The following is a 17,805-nucleotide window of genomic DNA, read 5'->3' on the forward strand; positions in this document are numbered from 1 at the left end:
CGAGTGCTGACGCTACACAGGCCTCAGCTGTTTCCTCTCACTGGCTAATCCTGGGCACCCACAATTCCCTGCTCCAGCCCGTCGGAGCACTGTGACCAGGCATGTTCAGCACGGGGAGGATATGAAGGTTCTACCTGCCTCGTCATCACTGTGACATAATAGAAGTGCACACGCATCTCCGCCCTGAGGTGGGGCCCAGGGCCTGGGATCCTCTGAGCTAGGCATTCCCTCCTAACAATGGCCCACAAGTGATCCTACTATGCTATTGGAGGGGGAAGGATGGCGTGACCTGGCAACTTCACGGCCGGTCGTTTTATGTAAGCATGGAAAGGCCAAAAAAGCTGTACTTTCCAAAACGTCAGCCAGCCAATCAGAGTGTTGATTTCTGCAGGCCGCATGCCGTGATAAGTGTTCAGCTGGTAATGAATTTAGTTTGGTTTGTTGGAAAAAGTGCACAACAGAACTTAATTAAATACATACTGATTGGACCTGAACTTGAAATGTGTTTATATTTAATGTTCACAATTAGGCCGATTAAGCACAATTAACGTTTTTGTCTGTCACCAAATGAGTTTTTGAGAAAACAATTGATGAGAGATCTGAAAGGACTTTTTTGTATTCGTTAGAACCAACCTAGAATAGCAATGTCCTCAATTCTGTACTTAGGGGACAGCAATGGAAAATGGAACAGTGAGATTGTCATTTCAACACACACAAAGCATATTCAAGTTGACATAGTGTGTGTTAAAACCTTCTTTGTTGACGTTTTATTGTTGTAAATATGTGCTCAAGTCACGATGAGATGAGAGAGGCTGCTTCCTGTTTGCTAAAACGACTCCCACTTCTCCTGCTCTCAGCTCATCTCTCAAACTCCTCTGGCAGATACCAGCAGTCTGGTCCTCATGTCTGTCATCAACACAGATGTTTGTTCTGTTTTGCTCATCACCCTGGTGGGCCGTTATGTTCCATGCCTGCTCGGAGTGAGCGGGAACATCCACTTCAAGAGCTCTGAGTGGATGTCCCAGTTTGAAACGCTAACTCACAGGGGTCACTTTGCTCGGCTAAATCACCAAGGCCCTTGTTATTAAAACACACGTCCCAGCAGACAGGTAGGCGGGGGATAGCATTTCTCAACAACTTTGCAAAGGGACAAGTTGTTCCACCACATCGCGTGCTAAAGCCGTTCCACGGAAAGAGGCCGACCGCGTTTCTTGCACAGGTCGACACAGTTCCCTCGCAGACAAACTACAGCCACTGCCAACAAGGGCTGAAATATGGCAACCCTGCCCTCTACATTAGCCTTGTCCTGCACTGTCAACCACACCTGTCGCCATAGCGACGCCGCAAAAACACATTACAGTAGACAACGACAGCTGCGGAGGCCCAAATCGCAGGCGCGCACACACAAACACATGCCTGCACCCTCGAGCTGCAGCCCCGCCAGTTCGACATTCTGCTTAGGAATCTGACAGCCTGCTTGGTCCCCGTGTTCCTATCCCTATCCTCCATGACCAGCGCCAGGGGGTTCAACATTTCATCCCACGGAGAGGCACGTTTGTCCCTCTTACTCAGTAGTCGGGCAGCGTGACCATGTATGTGTGCACCTCAGAAGATTCTTAGAGGCCCAAAGGGAGTGCTGGATAAAACGAGAGTTGAGGGTTGTTGATACAAGTGGCCTGGAGTTTCGTGAGTGCTTTTTTGGAGAGGGGACAGTTCGGAATTGGATTTGCATGTACTGTATGCACAGAATGGCGGTGACAAGTGACCGCATCGGCGTTTCTGTCCAAAATATAGACCGCCGCAGCTGTGCCCAACTTCTCAATCGCGAGCATGCTGTCGTAATTGCCGACATGCACACTCACACTTGAGATGAATGTTTTTTGACGTTTGTGTGCAGATCAGCTGTGTGTTGACTTGTGTTCTGCAGACAGCGGGAGGGATTTGACGGATGGCAGTGGCCCACGCTGTTCGACTTCTCCGAAGGCAGACGAAGGGCTTTAGCGCTCCTGATTAAATATTTTCCTGAAAAGCTTTTCAAGGAGCTAGGCTACGTTACCTTTAAAGTCACCTGGAGATCACTTGGACAGGAACAGATTTGCGGTAGGACAGAGCCGTGTGCCGTGACGTGCAACCGTCTGTCTCTGACCCACACACGCACTCACACACACACACTTCGACGCCAGGCATGGTCCGAAAAATCGGCAGCACCCACCCCAGCACTTTGCCGAATGTCCTGAAGATGGATCCGTGTAGCCATCATGACCCAGTCGAAAAGACAGATGATTCTGCGCTCCTGAAATGCCATGCCAGACGTCACACGCCAATGCAGGTTGAAAACGACAGCCTGTGTTGCATCTCTGTCATAACTTGTGGGCATGTTTTCTTTCTTTTTTTTTTTATCAGGCAGCCTCACTCAGTTTCAGTCAGCAACCTCCCACCCTCAGCATGGGGGTCCTATTCTAGGATCGGTGTAAGACATTGACACTCACAACAGCTGTTATGGCATGGAGGATTTGCAACATAGACTTTCTAGTGGGTTCTATGACCACTCTGAAACCCACATATGTAAGGCCCTGAAATCAATTCTGGGATAAACCTTAAAATGGCATCACAGTGGCTGTTATTGGGCCTATTGTGGGCAGCATGGATTCACATTTTTCACCAAGTTGATAGAACAATAATTCATGTGCATCGGTAATGCTGATTCATATACTCAATTAACAAGGCATCTATTGTTAGTATGCTTGCGCATGATGTATGACCTAAAACTGCCCCTTTTTTTTGCGTCTTATGTGAGTTCTATAAAGGGCTCTTTCTGCGTTGCTCAGAGAATCCCTAAAGTCTGAAGTCACCTATAGAATGCTGTTCTGAGGCTGAGGCGAGCGGGGTTGCTTCTCCACCTGTGTCTTTTTAAAGCTCTCGGCTGTGCTGCTTCCCCACTCGCTAGGGAAACGCTTTCCTGTTTTAGCCTTGGCTGACTCACATCCTCCCCCCTCTCCCCTTCTCCCCCTCTCCCCTGCTATGCCTCCTCCCCTGCTCTGCCCCCTCCCCTGCTCCCCATCTCCCCTGCTCCCCCTCTCCCCTGCTCTGCCCCCTCTCCCCTGCTCCCCATCTCCCCCTCTCCCCTGCTCTGCCCCCTCCCCTGCTCCCCCTGCTCCCCCTCTCCCCTGCTCTGCCCCCTCCCCATCTCCCCATCTCCCCGTCTCCCCTGCTCTGCCCCCTCCCCTGCTCTCCCTCTCCCCCCTCTCCCCCCTCTCCCCTGCTCCCCCTGCTCCCCCTGCTCCCTGGCCGGGCCTCTCTCTTCTGGAGCCTGATCAAATTCTCCTGAGTCACATGGAGTCTTGACCCCCCGCCCCCCTCCTCCACACACAAACGACACAACCCCTGCCCCCCCGGCCAAGGCCGGATTAGCACATGCTCTTATGGTTCTTCCCTTTGGGACTTGTTTTCACAATGTATGCTTCATGTTTTGGCTACTCTAAATGTTTGGGGCTATCTCGTTGTTATGATCAGTGACCTATGTACTTTTGTAAAGCTCTCTTTTGGAAGTCGCTTTGGATAAAAGCGTCTGCTAAATGCATAAATGTAAATGTAAAAAGGTAAATGGACCCCAAAAGGCCCCTGGACACTGAAGCTCATGCCCCCCCCCCCCCCCCACCTCTCCTGTCATCAAACTACCACATACAATCATGACACTTCCTTTTTTTTGTCAACAACTTTTAATTTATTCTGATTGGATAATTATCAAGATCGAGGGCCAAGCAAACCTTGTGTAGACCGTTTCTACTTAGCAACAAAAAAATAGAGTTGGAATTCTCCAATCATGGAGGGCCCCTCTATCCCCAAGGCCCCTCTATGCCCTGTGGCCCCTGGGCACGTGCCCAGATTGCCCATATGCTAGATCCAGCCTTGCCCCGGCCCCTCTCCCTCGGGCAGACTGAGAAACAGCAGATGAGGCCGGCCCTGTAAAAACAGATCAGCCTGCTCGTCTGAGAGATCACGGTCCAGCTACACTGGTCTAGCATGGTGGCAAGATGAGTGTTTGAGCAACGAGGCCAACTCTCAACCAGGGACAGGGGCCTCTCACGTGGACCACTGACCCATTTCCTGCTCTCCCCATCCCGCTGGAGATTCCTGGCAGGCCGTCCTGCTCCCCACACCAGTGCCTTTACAGCTACGCTATGTGGGACGGTAGGCATTCCGCTAACTAACGGTAACCTTTGAAGTAGCGTGTTCCTGTTTCAGGGTTTGTTTTTGCGTTTTACTGTGGCCAGTCAGACTTTTAAAGAGAATTTTTGTTTTTTTTAAATAATTTAGAACACGGGGCTGAACTTGACTCCCACAAAAATCGAGAGCAGTCCAGTCGAACGACAAGAGATTACAATTACAAATCTGTGTTGTGGTGTTTTTTTTTTTATTGAGCTAGAAACGAAAGAGGAAAGTTTTTGAAACGGGTGCCTTGTTTTGATCCATTTGACCATTTCACCAGTTTTCCAACATGCTGTAGGTCACAGTCTTCTAATAGCCCATAACCCCCACTTCACGAACCCAGATCCTTGTACAACACCCTCTTGTATGGCTAGTGTGACCTGGTCAAAAATAGCAAGGCTGCCCCATCTCCATCCACCCACCCCATGTGAGACTCGATGCTCAACAGGCTGAAAAAAACGAAAGACTTAGCAACAGTGGTTTGGGATGAGGTATGCCGGGGTCTGCTGCATGGACTGATCGCAGCTCCACACTCAAGCACGCGTGCACACACACACACACACACACACACACACACACACACACACACACACACACACACACACACACCCTGTCCACCCAGAAGATAAGCCCATGGTCTGGTTAATCTAAAAATACACCTCAATCTCCTGTCATAAAACATGCTTCTTCACCATATCGACGACTTGGACGATGACACGTCAGTCATTCGATAAAACCTCAAAGAAAGCATGTGAAAAATATTGCAGGTAAATGAGCCATGTAGCAGAGGGAGGGTCCTGTCTGTTCTGTCCCCCAGACGTTTCCCCCCAGTGGGTACACAATTGCCCCGTAAATCTGCCCTTGCACTGGCAGGCATTTAACTGCCTTTATGGAGAAGCAAAGTCATAAAAACACGCTCAGAATAGGACTCAGGCTGTTGATGCTCAATATATATAGGAGGACAGGAAAGGCGATCTGGCCAGGGCTGCCCGGAAGACAGACAAAAGCCAAAGTTGTTACCTTTAGGCTATAGCTCACGTCCTGGCTCTGTTCCTTCATTGATATTTTGATTCTGGAGTGCCCCGGAAGATTCTCTGGAACTTCCGCAAAGTTGCAATAATGTGACTCATGGCATTTTGGTACAGACAAATGAAGGAATGCACTGTACTCAAATACAACACGTGGTTTACTTATGTTTACCAATGCGTGTGCGCGCGTATGTGTGTGTGTTTGACTAGTGTGAAAGTGTATGGAGGGGGTGACCTTTGGGAGAATCAAACAGTCCTGCTATCTTATCAAAGCAGCATGAGAGGGCCGTAGAAATGTGCCCCAGCCAATGGAAAAAAGAAAACAACACTAAACTGCAAGTGTGGTGTGGCGGTGGTATTGTGTTTGAGTGAGTTTGTGGTGACATAGTGCGTGCGCAGTACAGTAAAAGAAATGGCACACAACCCAAACACTGGGGTCATACAAAGATACCAAGATACCACCCACATTTCATAAACCCCAGTATGTCAACAACCACTGACTGACCACGTGGTTGTCTCAGTTATGAGGCCAACTATTCTGGCTCTCAATTCCATGTTCCAGAACCTTCCTGACCTCTCTTAACAGTTCAAAATGAATTCCGCAGGCTAAACTGTCCGGTAAACAACCCCAGTCATCCAGCAGCCTGCCACCCAGGCAGACAAAAATCAGCCAGCAATCCTGCCAGGCCGCTAGCCAAACAGCCAGCCAGTCAGTAAGTCACCTCAATAGGCATCTTCCCAAGAGTAACCCAAGGATGGGGTAGTCTGGTTTAAACCCCCCCCCCTCACCACCACCACCACCACCACCACCCCCTGCCCCAACCAATCTACCACCACATCATATTCCTTCCAATAGCGAGATTGTGTTTCCCATTGTCTCTTAGCAACATGTCGTATTTGTGGGATGATTACAATTTGATGAAAGCCACGAGACGAACACAACCATAACAAAGTAGGATTTGATGAAATGTTGATCGGATCTGAGAGGTCTTATAACCGTAAGACAGCCAAGTGTTGCACAACAAGCAAAATGTTACTAAAGTTCACCATGTGGTCGGATACATGCACAGCACTTTTGGATGTAGACCGTAGCTGATATCGGTCAAGTTATTATGGAAAGTTTTTACTGTCCCTGATGAACATTGCCTAAAGAAGATTTCGGTAGTCTGGGAAGAATGTTTGGCCTGCCAGCGAGCAAGTACATATTTGGGTGGAATGAGGGGTAAGCTGATGGGCTAAACTTCATTCTAGAAGTTTCGGGTTTTCACTCTCTTACTCTCTTTTGCTCTCTTTTCACACCCTCCTCACCTCAAGTGTCCTCCCTTCTCAGTGATGACCTACATCCCTTTTTCTCTCTCCCTCCCAACCATCTACATTGCATCTTGCTCGCTTTCCATCTCTCACGTCCCGTTGAACAACAATTCAACAGCGACTCATGACCCACTGGGGGTCTCTAAAAGTTCAGACAGGGCCAGCCAATCGGCAGCAAAAGTCTTGGTCGCACCCTCAGTTCCACCCCTCTACATTCCTCAAGTGTACGCCCAGCATCCCCCCTCCAAATGCGCTCAAGCACATATTCGGTGGTACGCACACATATCTTCTTACCCAGTCGCTGGGTAATTCCACCCTACCGAACGGGCTCATCTGATCAACTTCTTGTGTCATCTTTCCCTCAGCTCCTCACTATGTGCTCTCCCTATGAACATCACACACACACACAACACATTCAGCATCCATTTGTCTCTCTAGTTGGTCGTTATCAATCCCTGAAACCGTGTTTTACATCCTCTCTGGCCTCCAAACAGTTCACTTCACACCGCATCACACTGAGCTACGATCCACACCACGGTCCCCACCCATCTGGGCCCGGCCATCTGTCGATCACTCGGTCTCTCCCTCGTCCATAATGTGAGGTGTGATGGTGAGAAACCCAACGAGGGCGAGCGCGGGCCGGTCCACTCCAGTTCTGTGACTCACCGGCAGTGGTCAGAGGAGGAGGCGGCGGCGATGCAGAAGAGCCTTGGTCTGACTCAGTGTTTGGCAGGGTTATGTCTGGCCTCAGTGGATCTGGGTTTACCGTGAGCACCCTGGGCTGAGCACCAGCAGTGTGCTGAGTGACTGGGTAGGAATGTGTTACACATCACAGTGCAATCCTTTCCGGACTGACTGTGTGCTGGTCTTCTAAACAATTCCCACTCGTAAGCAATGCAAGAAACCATTTCGTGGCACAAATCCATTTAACGCGGTGATTCAATTAAATACAGTCTAAACATTTGTATACATTTATACACACAATACACAGTATTTGTGTATGCACATTTTGAATGTGCTGAATTATCGCTCCCTAATTCTGTACAAATGCTCCCCAAAAAACGACCTGTTACATGGAAAATGATTCCTTTGAGCATGCCATTTCATCCTAATTAGCAAACCCATTTGATGAAGTGAATGAACTTCAGCCAGTGTAGGGTCAGACCATGTCTAGCATTATACAATAGTTTTCATTTGCAACAGACAGAAGAAGCACAGAGGCAAGGAGGTGATTTGGAAACCGATTTCAAGGCGATTTGTTCCAGTGCAGTGGAACAGAATCGGAACAGCCCAGCTGGAACCTCAACCATTTCAGTGTTACGTGATTCCTTACAGAAAAACGAGAGCTCCGAGTTCTCCGAGTTCTCAGAACACACGGAGTCCCCCGGGGGAACACGGACGCTTTTATTGTAACTGATCTTATCGTCCATTCACAAGGTCATTTTCTAGTAACGCTCAGCTCATGAACGCGTTTGCTCCGACGACTTGATCTGGATCACTTCATGTAAAGTGTGTACCCAGATCTCTTTGGAGCTCAGTCTGTCTCCTCAGACACACCCACTCTCTAAATCTCAGACTGTACTTGGACAAATAGACTTAGGCTCACTAATCCTGGTTAGGGTATGATTGCTTGAGGGGACAACAGCAACAATTTAAGACAAGCCAGCTTTAAATCAGTGATTTGTTGAGGGGATTGATGGTAAGCGGAATCACTCGGCTATACAGCATCTTGAGCTGCAATTATTGTATGAAATGTGCTATATAAATAAAGTTGTATATCATATTACATACAGTCATTTCAAACCACATAGCTTCTTGCACTACAGTTGATTTATTTTCTGTGTGTGTGTGTGCATGCATGTATTAGTCTTTGTTCCCGTGCAACACCATAACACCAGATATTAACTCATGAACAACTTGACCAAGGAAGTATGCAGAATATGAAAATATGAACCAAAAACTGTGTTCGGTAATAACTTTTCAGGTAATACTTTTCCTGGTGTTTTATGTTCATATTCTATCAAATGAAGAGAAAAATATGGCTGATAAATATGGCTGAGTGAGTCCATATCCAAAACACCAAAAGCCCCATTATCATTCACTCCTAAGGCTGATAACTGTTTAATGACCCTGTTCTTAGCGCAAAGTGCCGTGAGTCCGACTGCACAATAAACAGTGTCACAGCGAAGCCGTACAACACCGTTTTGTGCTGTGAAGACAATCAAGGCCAAGGCGGCAGCAGCAGATCTCTCTGTGAAGCCTCCCTGGTGGGTCAGTCGACACAGTGCCTCCTGTGTGCGGCGCGGGGCCACGACGCACGGCCACGCCTCCGGCCACGCCTCCGGACATGGGCTGCCTTGACATTTCGAGTCGTCCACGACAACAAGACGATTGTGCTCCCACGCGGGCCCTGACTCCAGCTACCGACCGCCTGCTTCTGGAACTCCTGCGGGGGGGGGAAAGGCTCGGCAGGACGACGAGCAAGGGCGCTGGCCCGGGACGAGGGCCTCGCTGATGTGTCACTTCCTGTCGGACGCCACCGCCTCTCCCGGAGGTCGGCTCACGCTGTCCTCCTGTCGTCTCTCGGAATCGCTCTGTTCCGTTCCCATCCCAGATGTAGACCCGCCCCCACCACCACCACCACCACCTCAGTCCCCCAGGCCCCAGGCCGTTGAGGGGTCCCCTCGGAGCTCGCGAGTGACGGCAGCTCCCAGGCTGCCGTCTGAACGGGGCCAGGGTGTAGCTACAGGGCCCTGGGTTCCAGGTCTCTCCTCTCCTCCTGGTTATTAATAGCACCGTTCCAGGAGGGGCGTCTCTCCTTCACACGGATGGTGCGAGATAAACCGGTCTGAACCAGCCTCATGACCACCACCAGCGGGTGGGCCGGTGAGAGAAAGAGAGAGGGAGAGAGGGGGGGGGGGGCAGAGAGAGAGAGAGAGAGGGACAGAGGAGGTAAGTGAGGGAAAGAGAGAGAGAGAGAGAGAGAGAGAGAGAGAGAGAGAGAGAGAGAGGGAAAGAGAGAGGGGGGGGAGAGAGAGAGATCCACATTGAGAGGAGGGATATAGAGGCCACTTTGTGATTCAGTGAACTCCTTGGCACGCAACGCAGGCGGGGTTGGAAGGTCTTATCAGGCTTGCATGTCGTCTGCTACTTTGCTGGCATAGGCAAATACGTTGTAGACACATCCACGCACTTACGCACGCGTCTCGTCACATGGGAAGGAGTGGGGTGCACTTATACAAGAGGATGTGGTCCGTCGGGCCAGTCGTGACCGGTCCGATCTGCCTGGGTTTGATCTGCCCAGCAAACTCTGCAAAACTGGATATAGCTGCTACCCATGCCTTCACATGTCCAAGGATTCGTTATGTTACCCCGTGATGCTTTCACTTTACCTGGTCTCAGCACACTGCAATGAGTCCCGGGAGATTGACATGAGCTGCGTTTCCCGAAAGCGTCGTAGGCCTGAGTTGATCGTTGAATCCATTGCAAGACGAATCTTAGTTTTACGGGCCGTTCCCAAAGACATCGTAGCTAAAGAGTCTCTCGAAGATTCGTAGCTCTTGAAAGCGCATAGGTTAACCTACTCCTTACAAGTATGTTTGGGAAATGCAAGTAAGAAATATCGATGGTTTCGTTCTTTGCTCGATCGTTGACATTGACATTTACGAATGGTGGAGTATGGTTTCGGGACTTTTTCCCTGATAGAGAAGGCCAGTTAAGGTCACCTGCTGTTGCAAAACCAGTTCAAGACCCAAACAAACAGGGGGAGGCAAGGAGTTAACGAGGCCTTCGCATGCACAGACACACGCTCTGGCCACACAACCACTCCACAGAGAGCCCCCTCCAACACACACACACACACACACACACACTTACACCCCATCGCCTGAAACCTTCAGACAGTCTAAAGTTTCCCGGGACGTTCAAGGCTTCTGGTGGTCTTGGCAGGCCCTCTCTCTTTCGGCATCCAACGTTAAGCTCGCTGACCTTTTTGGAGTTTGAGGGGGAGGTGGAGGGGGGGGGGGGGTGGAGGGCGTGGAGGGGGGGGTAGACGGAAAGTGCCAGACGGCCACTTGTCCGACAAGGACGTCACCCGCTTCATTTGAGAACCCTGCAACCCTCTGGCCCCTTTGAACGCCAGTCATTCACCCAGGTGCTGTGCGTTTACACAACCATGTTGGTGTTGCCGGCATCCAAGCCTTATGTGGCATCCAATCTCATTAAAGAGCACGATGAGAGATCTTAAATAAACAACCTTTCTGATTTATAGTTCTATTTATAGGTCCGGGGACGCAAACAATCCTCATTTAGATAGATCCCATAATCAAGGTTAACTTACTGGCAGCAGACTCTGTTGTGATTTTCTGGCAGTGAGACTTCTTCTTCTTCTGTTTTGGTAGCGGAACAAACTTCTTCTTCTTCCTGTTTTGGATTTAGCACACTACCTGTTAATCCCTTCAATCCCACAGTTGATTCTCATCTCCCAATCCTGCCTCACACCTGGGGCAATCAGGAAGTGACCACACCTGTAAACACCACCCTCCCCATTTCCTCCTCGACCCTTCAGCACGAACATATTCTGTTCCAATCTCTTGTCCGGATCATTCTATCATTAATTGTCAGTCCTTCAAAGAAAACTCCTGAACAACCATTCAGTGATTTTATTTAACCTTTATTTAACCAGGAAAGGCTCTTGAGATTACAAATCTCTTTTTGAAGAGCGTCCTGGTCAAGATGGGCAGCAGCAAGTCCTTTCAGAATGACAAAGAGTATACATCCAAAACCTAAAAACACTAGTTAAAAACATTTACAGGGCAAGGGATCGGCCTCAAAAGCTTTCATCAATTACTTAAAAACACTTAATGGGCCACGTTTTTCCAATAGTGAATCCAAAAATATACTGTCACGAAGGTAACGTGCTCAAGACATCGTCAAATCACATTTGATTTGTCCATTTCACAAGCAAGGGTCAGCAATACACTTCACCTTCAAGGAAGAAAAAACGTTCTAGAACTTTCTTTCTATTGAATGATGACCTGTGTGGACTTCTGGGCGACCCCTGACAGAGACTCAGGCCCTGTGGCCCCCACTGACGCTTGTACATCCAGAGCAGGAAGAATGACGTCAACAGTCAAAGTTAAGACAGCCCTGAAATGACTAAGGGCTGTTATTACCCTTTGAGGTCTGATAACTGTGTGCCTAGACCTGATTATGGATATGTTTCCACCGTTTCGATGCCCTCAAGGCCGACAGTACACGTCTCCACAGGTTAGGTCAGTCTACAAAGATGACTGGGCACTTTAATGTGGGGATACCTCATCCCTCTCAAACGCTTCCTTCGCTTCTAGCGTAGCTCAACTGGAAAAGTAGAGTTAGCCAACTCCGTCTGACTGGGCTGTGAGGAATGTCTGCACCATGCCAAGGCCCTGGAAAAGCCATAAATAACTGCAGCTAAGGAACACGCACATACACATGCACACTCGTGTGTGTGTGCACACGTACACCCGCACGTGCACGCCCACATGGACACGTGCACGAACACACTCGCACAAGCCCCAATTAACCTCGAGGGGAAATTGCACACCAAAAAATCTGTAAAGGAAACTCGACAGACCTTTTCTCTCACAGTCATGGCCATTCACACTCAGTAGCCAAGGATTTGAACCTGTGTAGTCTCAACTGTGTAACAGTTTCAACCTCTGTCAGTCCCCCGGACTTCAGGGCAGCGCTAGGCCAGGCAGAGAGGGAAGTTACGCGCTTGTGTGAGAGGAAGCATAAATCCAGCCCAGCTCTGTCAGTGGCCCTCCATGCAAAAGCCTGTTTGCTTTGAGTTGACTCAGGGCTGGCCGGGGGTCGGGGATGTGTGTCCACAGCAGACCCCTGTGTGCGATACACGCGGTAACAGACACTTAACAGGAACGCAAATCATTCAGAGTCGTAAATAAGGAGCTGAGGAGTGTGGTGTTTCGCCGGTTCCCGAAACTCTAATCTGGGCAAGATCCTTCTGAATTTGACAATGACTCTGCATTCCACATTTATGGATGTTTACATCTTACCACAGTGATGTAACGGCTCCTTTCGGGGAATTCTAGATTGACAATCAAACGATGAGCAGTATGAAAAGAAGTCTGGGTTGACTTGAACTAACTGTCAACCTACCGTTTAAGTTCCAATCCAGGACCAGTAGAATACTGAACTCTCAACTGTGTGTGAGAGTTTGTGTGTGTCTGTATATGTGTGTGTGTGTGTGTGATTGTGTGTGCGTAGATGTACATCATGACGTCCGTCGGTAAATGTAATCATGTCTCGGATGCTTGGTAAATAAGTCAAGTGAACATTTGCCTCTTTTGCCTCTGACCTCACAGTTGAACCAGCATCCACGCGTTACAGATGACTCTCCCTCAAGCTACCAGACACACACGTCATCTGGATGAGAATGGGCTGATACATTGATTATCTCTTCAGGAGATAACATGGAGCTGATGTCATGTCTGCAATTATTACTATTAGATCTGCTAGGCCAGTTAGCGTAGCAGGAGAAGCTAAGTCTCTACTAATGTCTACTCCAGGCAGGATCCTGTTTCTGTCACGACGTGAGGTGGGGTTGGACCGAAATGCAGGGGAGTACCGAGGAACACAGGTTTAATTCTCAAAACGGGAAACAGACAGGGTACACGCAGTGACAAAGGGTAATGCTAAGACAAAGACTGGACACAAAATACACAGAAACAAAGACACAGGTGAACACAATGAAACTAACGACAACTGAACGAGACAAGTGACGACAATGACAGGGAAACACTAGGGCAGGGCAAAACCAAAAACAGGGGGGCACGGCTGTGGCCGTGACAGTACCCCCCTCTCAAGGGACGTCACCCGACGACCCACAAGGCAGGGCAGGGGGTCAGGGCAGGTCCGGGGGACGACCCGGAGGCAGGGCAGAGGGTAGAGGCAGGTCCGGGGGGCGGCCCGGACGCCGGAGCACGGGCACGGGGGCACCTGGGAGCGCGGACGAGGAGGCGCCTGGGAGCGCGGACGAGGAGGCGCCTGGGGGCGCGGACGAGGAGGCGCGGACGAGGGGGCGTCTGGGAGCGCGGACAAGGAGGCGCCTGGGAGCGCGGGCACCGGGGCGCATGGGAGCGCGGGCACCGCGGCAGGCAGCAGCCAGAAGTCCTCGGGCGGAGGAGGCGGCGACCAGGAGTCCTCGGGCGGAGGAGGAGGCGGCCAGGAGTCCTCGGGCGGAGGAGGAGGCGGCCAGGAGTCCTCGGGCGGAGGAGGAGGCGGCCAGGAGTCCTCGGGCGGAGGAGGAGGCGGCCAGGAGTCCTCGGATGGCCTGGCACTGGGCCGCACAACCTCGGGGCGAGGCTGGGGCTCAGGGCAGGAACGAGGCTGGGGCACAGGGCAGGAACGAGGCTGGGGCACAGGGCAGGAACGAGGCTGGGGTACAGGACAGGAACGAGGCACCGGGCAGGAACGAGGCTGGGGCACTGGGCAGGAACGAGGCTGGGGTACAGGGCAGGAACGAGGCTGGGGCACCGGGCAGGAACGAGGCTGGGGTACTGGGCAGGAACAAGGCTGGGGCACAGGGCAGGAACGAGGCTGGGCTACAGGACAGGAACGAGGCTGGGGCACAGGGCAGGAACGAGGCTGGGGCACAGGGCAGGAACGAGGCAGGGGTACAGGGCAGGAACGAGGCAGGGGTACAGGGCAGGAACGGGGCTGGGCTCCGGCGGCAGGCGGCCGAAACTCCCTGGCAGGAACAGCCTTGGTGGTCTGGGTGCTGGGCGGCGCAACCTTCTTCGTCCGGGCGCAGGGCGGCACAACCTCAGGATGAGGCAGGGGCACAGGGCAGGACCGAGGCTGGAGTCGGGGTTCCGGCTGGGGCTGGAACCAGGACTTGGGGTGGGCCTTGAGCTGCAGGCTTCGGGGTCCACCAAAGGCCAGGCGGGTCCCTAGGAAAGGGTTGGGTGAACTCTCTGCTGGGTCCCATCTTGGTCTTAGCATTCTGTCACGACGTGAGGTGGGGTTGGACCCAAATGCAGGGGAGTACCGAGGCATAGCGAGGAACACGGGTTTAATTCTCAAAACGGGAAACAGACAGGGTACACCCAGTGACAAAGGGTAATGCTAAGACTGGACACAAAGCAGGAACCTAAATACACAGAAACAAACAAGACACAGGTGAACACAATGAAACTAACGACAACTGAACGAGACAGGTGACGACAATGACAGGGAAACACTAGGGCAGGGCAAAACCAAAAACAATAGGGGGGCACGGCTGTGGCCGTGACAGTTTCCAACTGTGATTTCACAATGGGACTGGGCAGAGCAGGAAATGGGTGGAATGATCCAACACCGACTCTATACCATATGACACAATATCTGTTCAGCAATTACGGAAGCAGCCCTGACCTTTCAACTAATCTAGACTGTCAATCTGGTCAAGAAAGACAGGGTTTAAACCCCGGACGGTTTCAAACCAGGTCATTCCATTGTGGCGTTGAGAGAGATGGTGTGTGTTGACACACAGGGACTTAAATAGCGCAAACAGACACAACATATGGGAACCCAATAACAATTGGGCAGAGTGAAGATCTTTCGTAAGGGTGTGGCACGGAGGAGGGCTGTGCAATGTCACGTGCGAGGAGATACAGTCAGAAAGTAGGGCACATATTGTGTTGGATAATAAATAGTTGAATCACCGAGAGCAGCTTCGAAAACCAGCCGGGATGAGCCACCCCGATCACACAGCTTGTGACACCCAGCGTGTGAGCGTTTGAACGTGTGTGTGTTTGTACATGTGCGTAGCATGTACAAAGGTGTGTGGGAGTCAATGTGTGTGTGCGTGTTTGGGGAGGGTGAGTTGTAGACCTGTCGTCGTTCTCGTGGGTTAGGGCTAGGCTCTGGAGTCACACCTGACGACTCTCAGAGACAACATGTTTACAGCTCGGTCTGCATTATGCTGTATAGAGCAAAGGTTAGTCTGTTGGGATACTTGATCACATGGTGGCACTTTTCTGCAATACATTTACATTTACTCATTTAGCAAACGCGATACCCCGAGTAACTGCATTGAGCAAATGACTTCCAGCTTGTTCGATTTTTGCAAGTGAATCAATGATACCTCAGCATGATTCTGAGGATATCGGTCATCATTACAGTCTTTCCAACTTCCACAAAAAACAACAACAACAAAAACGCCAGCTTTGCAGGTCTCTCAGCTCTGGTTCTCTCACAACAAGTGTGATGTTTACAGTGTTACAGCTGTATCAGACACTTTGCGTGTGTTTCCACTGAGCGATGGGCTTTTTCGATGAGGGAAGATCTATTTCTGCCTATGCTCCCTTCATAACTCATGGCCTAAGTAGCTGGTGACAACTACTCGGTCGTGGCTGTGCCACTCTGCTGGATGAAGTCCAGGAAGCGAAACCGATCCAGACATAGGGACCGGCCTCAGACCAGGGCGGTGTAGGAATTCTCTCGGAGTATCTATTTTGCGTTCAGATGAACAGAATAAGGAAAAGCAATCATCTGGTCGAAGAAATAAGAGATGTTATTTGAACTCGGTCACTTTTTGCTTGGTCACCGTTTTTTACCCAAAACACACATGGCATAGTCTCAAAGTAAACCACACGTAATATTCATTTTTGCTCGGAGTGAGGAAATGTGGTGGCCTGAACCGAGAGCTGCTGTCTCTCCCACCAAACAGATGACCTCAAACGACAGCTTTGCAACGTGGTGTTAGGCAGGCTTCCATCAGTCTCCACCCTCCATTGTGGATACACCCTGAGCTCTTTCCCTGTGTGCTGGATATCAGTGTTCCCTCAGGGGTGTAAAGGAGATGTCGGGGCCAGGCCAGGAGATGAACTCCAGTCGGGGAGGAGAAAGAGGAAGAAAAAAAAAGCCAGAACGTTCTCCTTTCTCTCGCACATCCTGCCGAGGAGGCGGGCGAAACCGAAAGCGGCGCTAGCGTCCATGTTGAGGCTTGTCCAGGAAGGCTGTGTCTCACTAAGCGGAGCAGGGAGAGGAGGGTGAATGGGGGCCTGGCTTTCAATACGGAGACCCACTAACTTGCACATAAACACTCCCTCAGGTTGAAAATATGTCAGTCTTTCTTCAACATTTCTTCCCTCAGGGCAGGTAAACCAGGACCCAGAAAGTACTATCTAGTTCTGTCTTAATCTTCTTGTTTTATTACCGGAACTGAGGAATATCCGACTTCAATCCCTTGGAAGTTTGAACCTTGCAGGAAGACTGAGGTCATTAGCTAAAAGGCTGTGGACATCTCCAGAGGTGCCTTTAGTGGGGCTGTTGTTCTCAGTGTCAAACAATATGATCAGATGGTTCATCTGCTTCCAGTGATGATGTCGTATCTCTCTCTGCTGATACCGTAAAATCATACTTGGGTGTCTCTCCTCTGTTAACCAAGCACAGGATATGTTCTGTCCAACAGCCAAGCCCAGGGGTCAATGGGGCAGGGGTCTGACATTAACCAAGGGGCAAAGGTCAGAGTCAAGATGTCGGCGCATTCTCAGGTGAGTAGAAAAACAATAAGGATGAGAAGATCCCACACTAAACCACTGGCCCTGACCCGAGAACAATGCCTTGCACTGTTTCATTTGGCTTGACTGAAATTGATCAAATCAAATGTATTCGTATAGCCCTTTTTACACGCAAGCATGTCACAGAGGGCTTCACATACGCCCATAGAACTGCCCCTCAACCAACCTAAACCCTCAAGGAAGACAAGGAAAAACTCACAGTTCCCAATTGATTGTTGCTCCTCCGCCTATCCGCCTGATTGCCTGTCTTCAAGCCTTCTCCTCAACTATTGGCAGACACTAATAACTCCCTTGGTTAGGGTTTAACCTGAAAATGTCCTCAATCTAGGTTCTCGCTCCTGGAACTTATTTCTGCAGACACCAGCAGTATGTTGACATCTCCCTACCTCCCTGTGCCAGAATTCTCAGACGGCGTAGAACAAGTTTGTGAAATTCCCTGAGGAGACTGCGTTCATTCACATATAGTTACCCCATCTCCCCGCTCACACACACCACTAAAGGCAACTCAGCATTTCTGTAACTCAGTTACACAAGTCTCAGACAAGTGGTCCTCTCTCTCTCTCTCTCTCTCTCTCTCTCTCTCTCTCTCTCTCTCTCTCTCTCTCTCTCTCTCTCTCTCTCTCTCTCTCTGTATTACTGCCCCTCCCCCCCCCATTTCACAGGCCCGATTAATGAATGATAACCACACCAAA

The sequence above is a fragment of the Hypomesus transpacificus genome, unplaced genomic scaffold (assembly GCF_021917145.1).
Source record: "Hypomesus transpacificus isolate Combined female unplaced genomic scaffold, fHypTra1 scaffold_280, whole genome shotgun sequence".
NCBI classification, from domain to species: Eukaryota; Metazoa; Chordata; class Actinopteri; order Osmeriformes; family Osmeridae; genus Hypomesus; species Hypomesus transpacificus.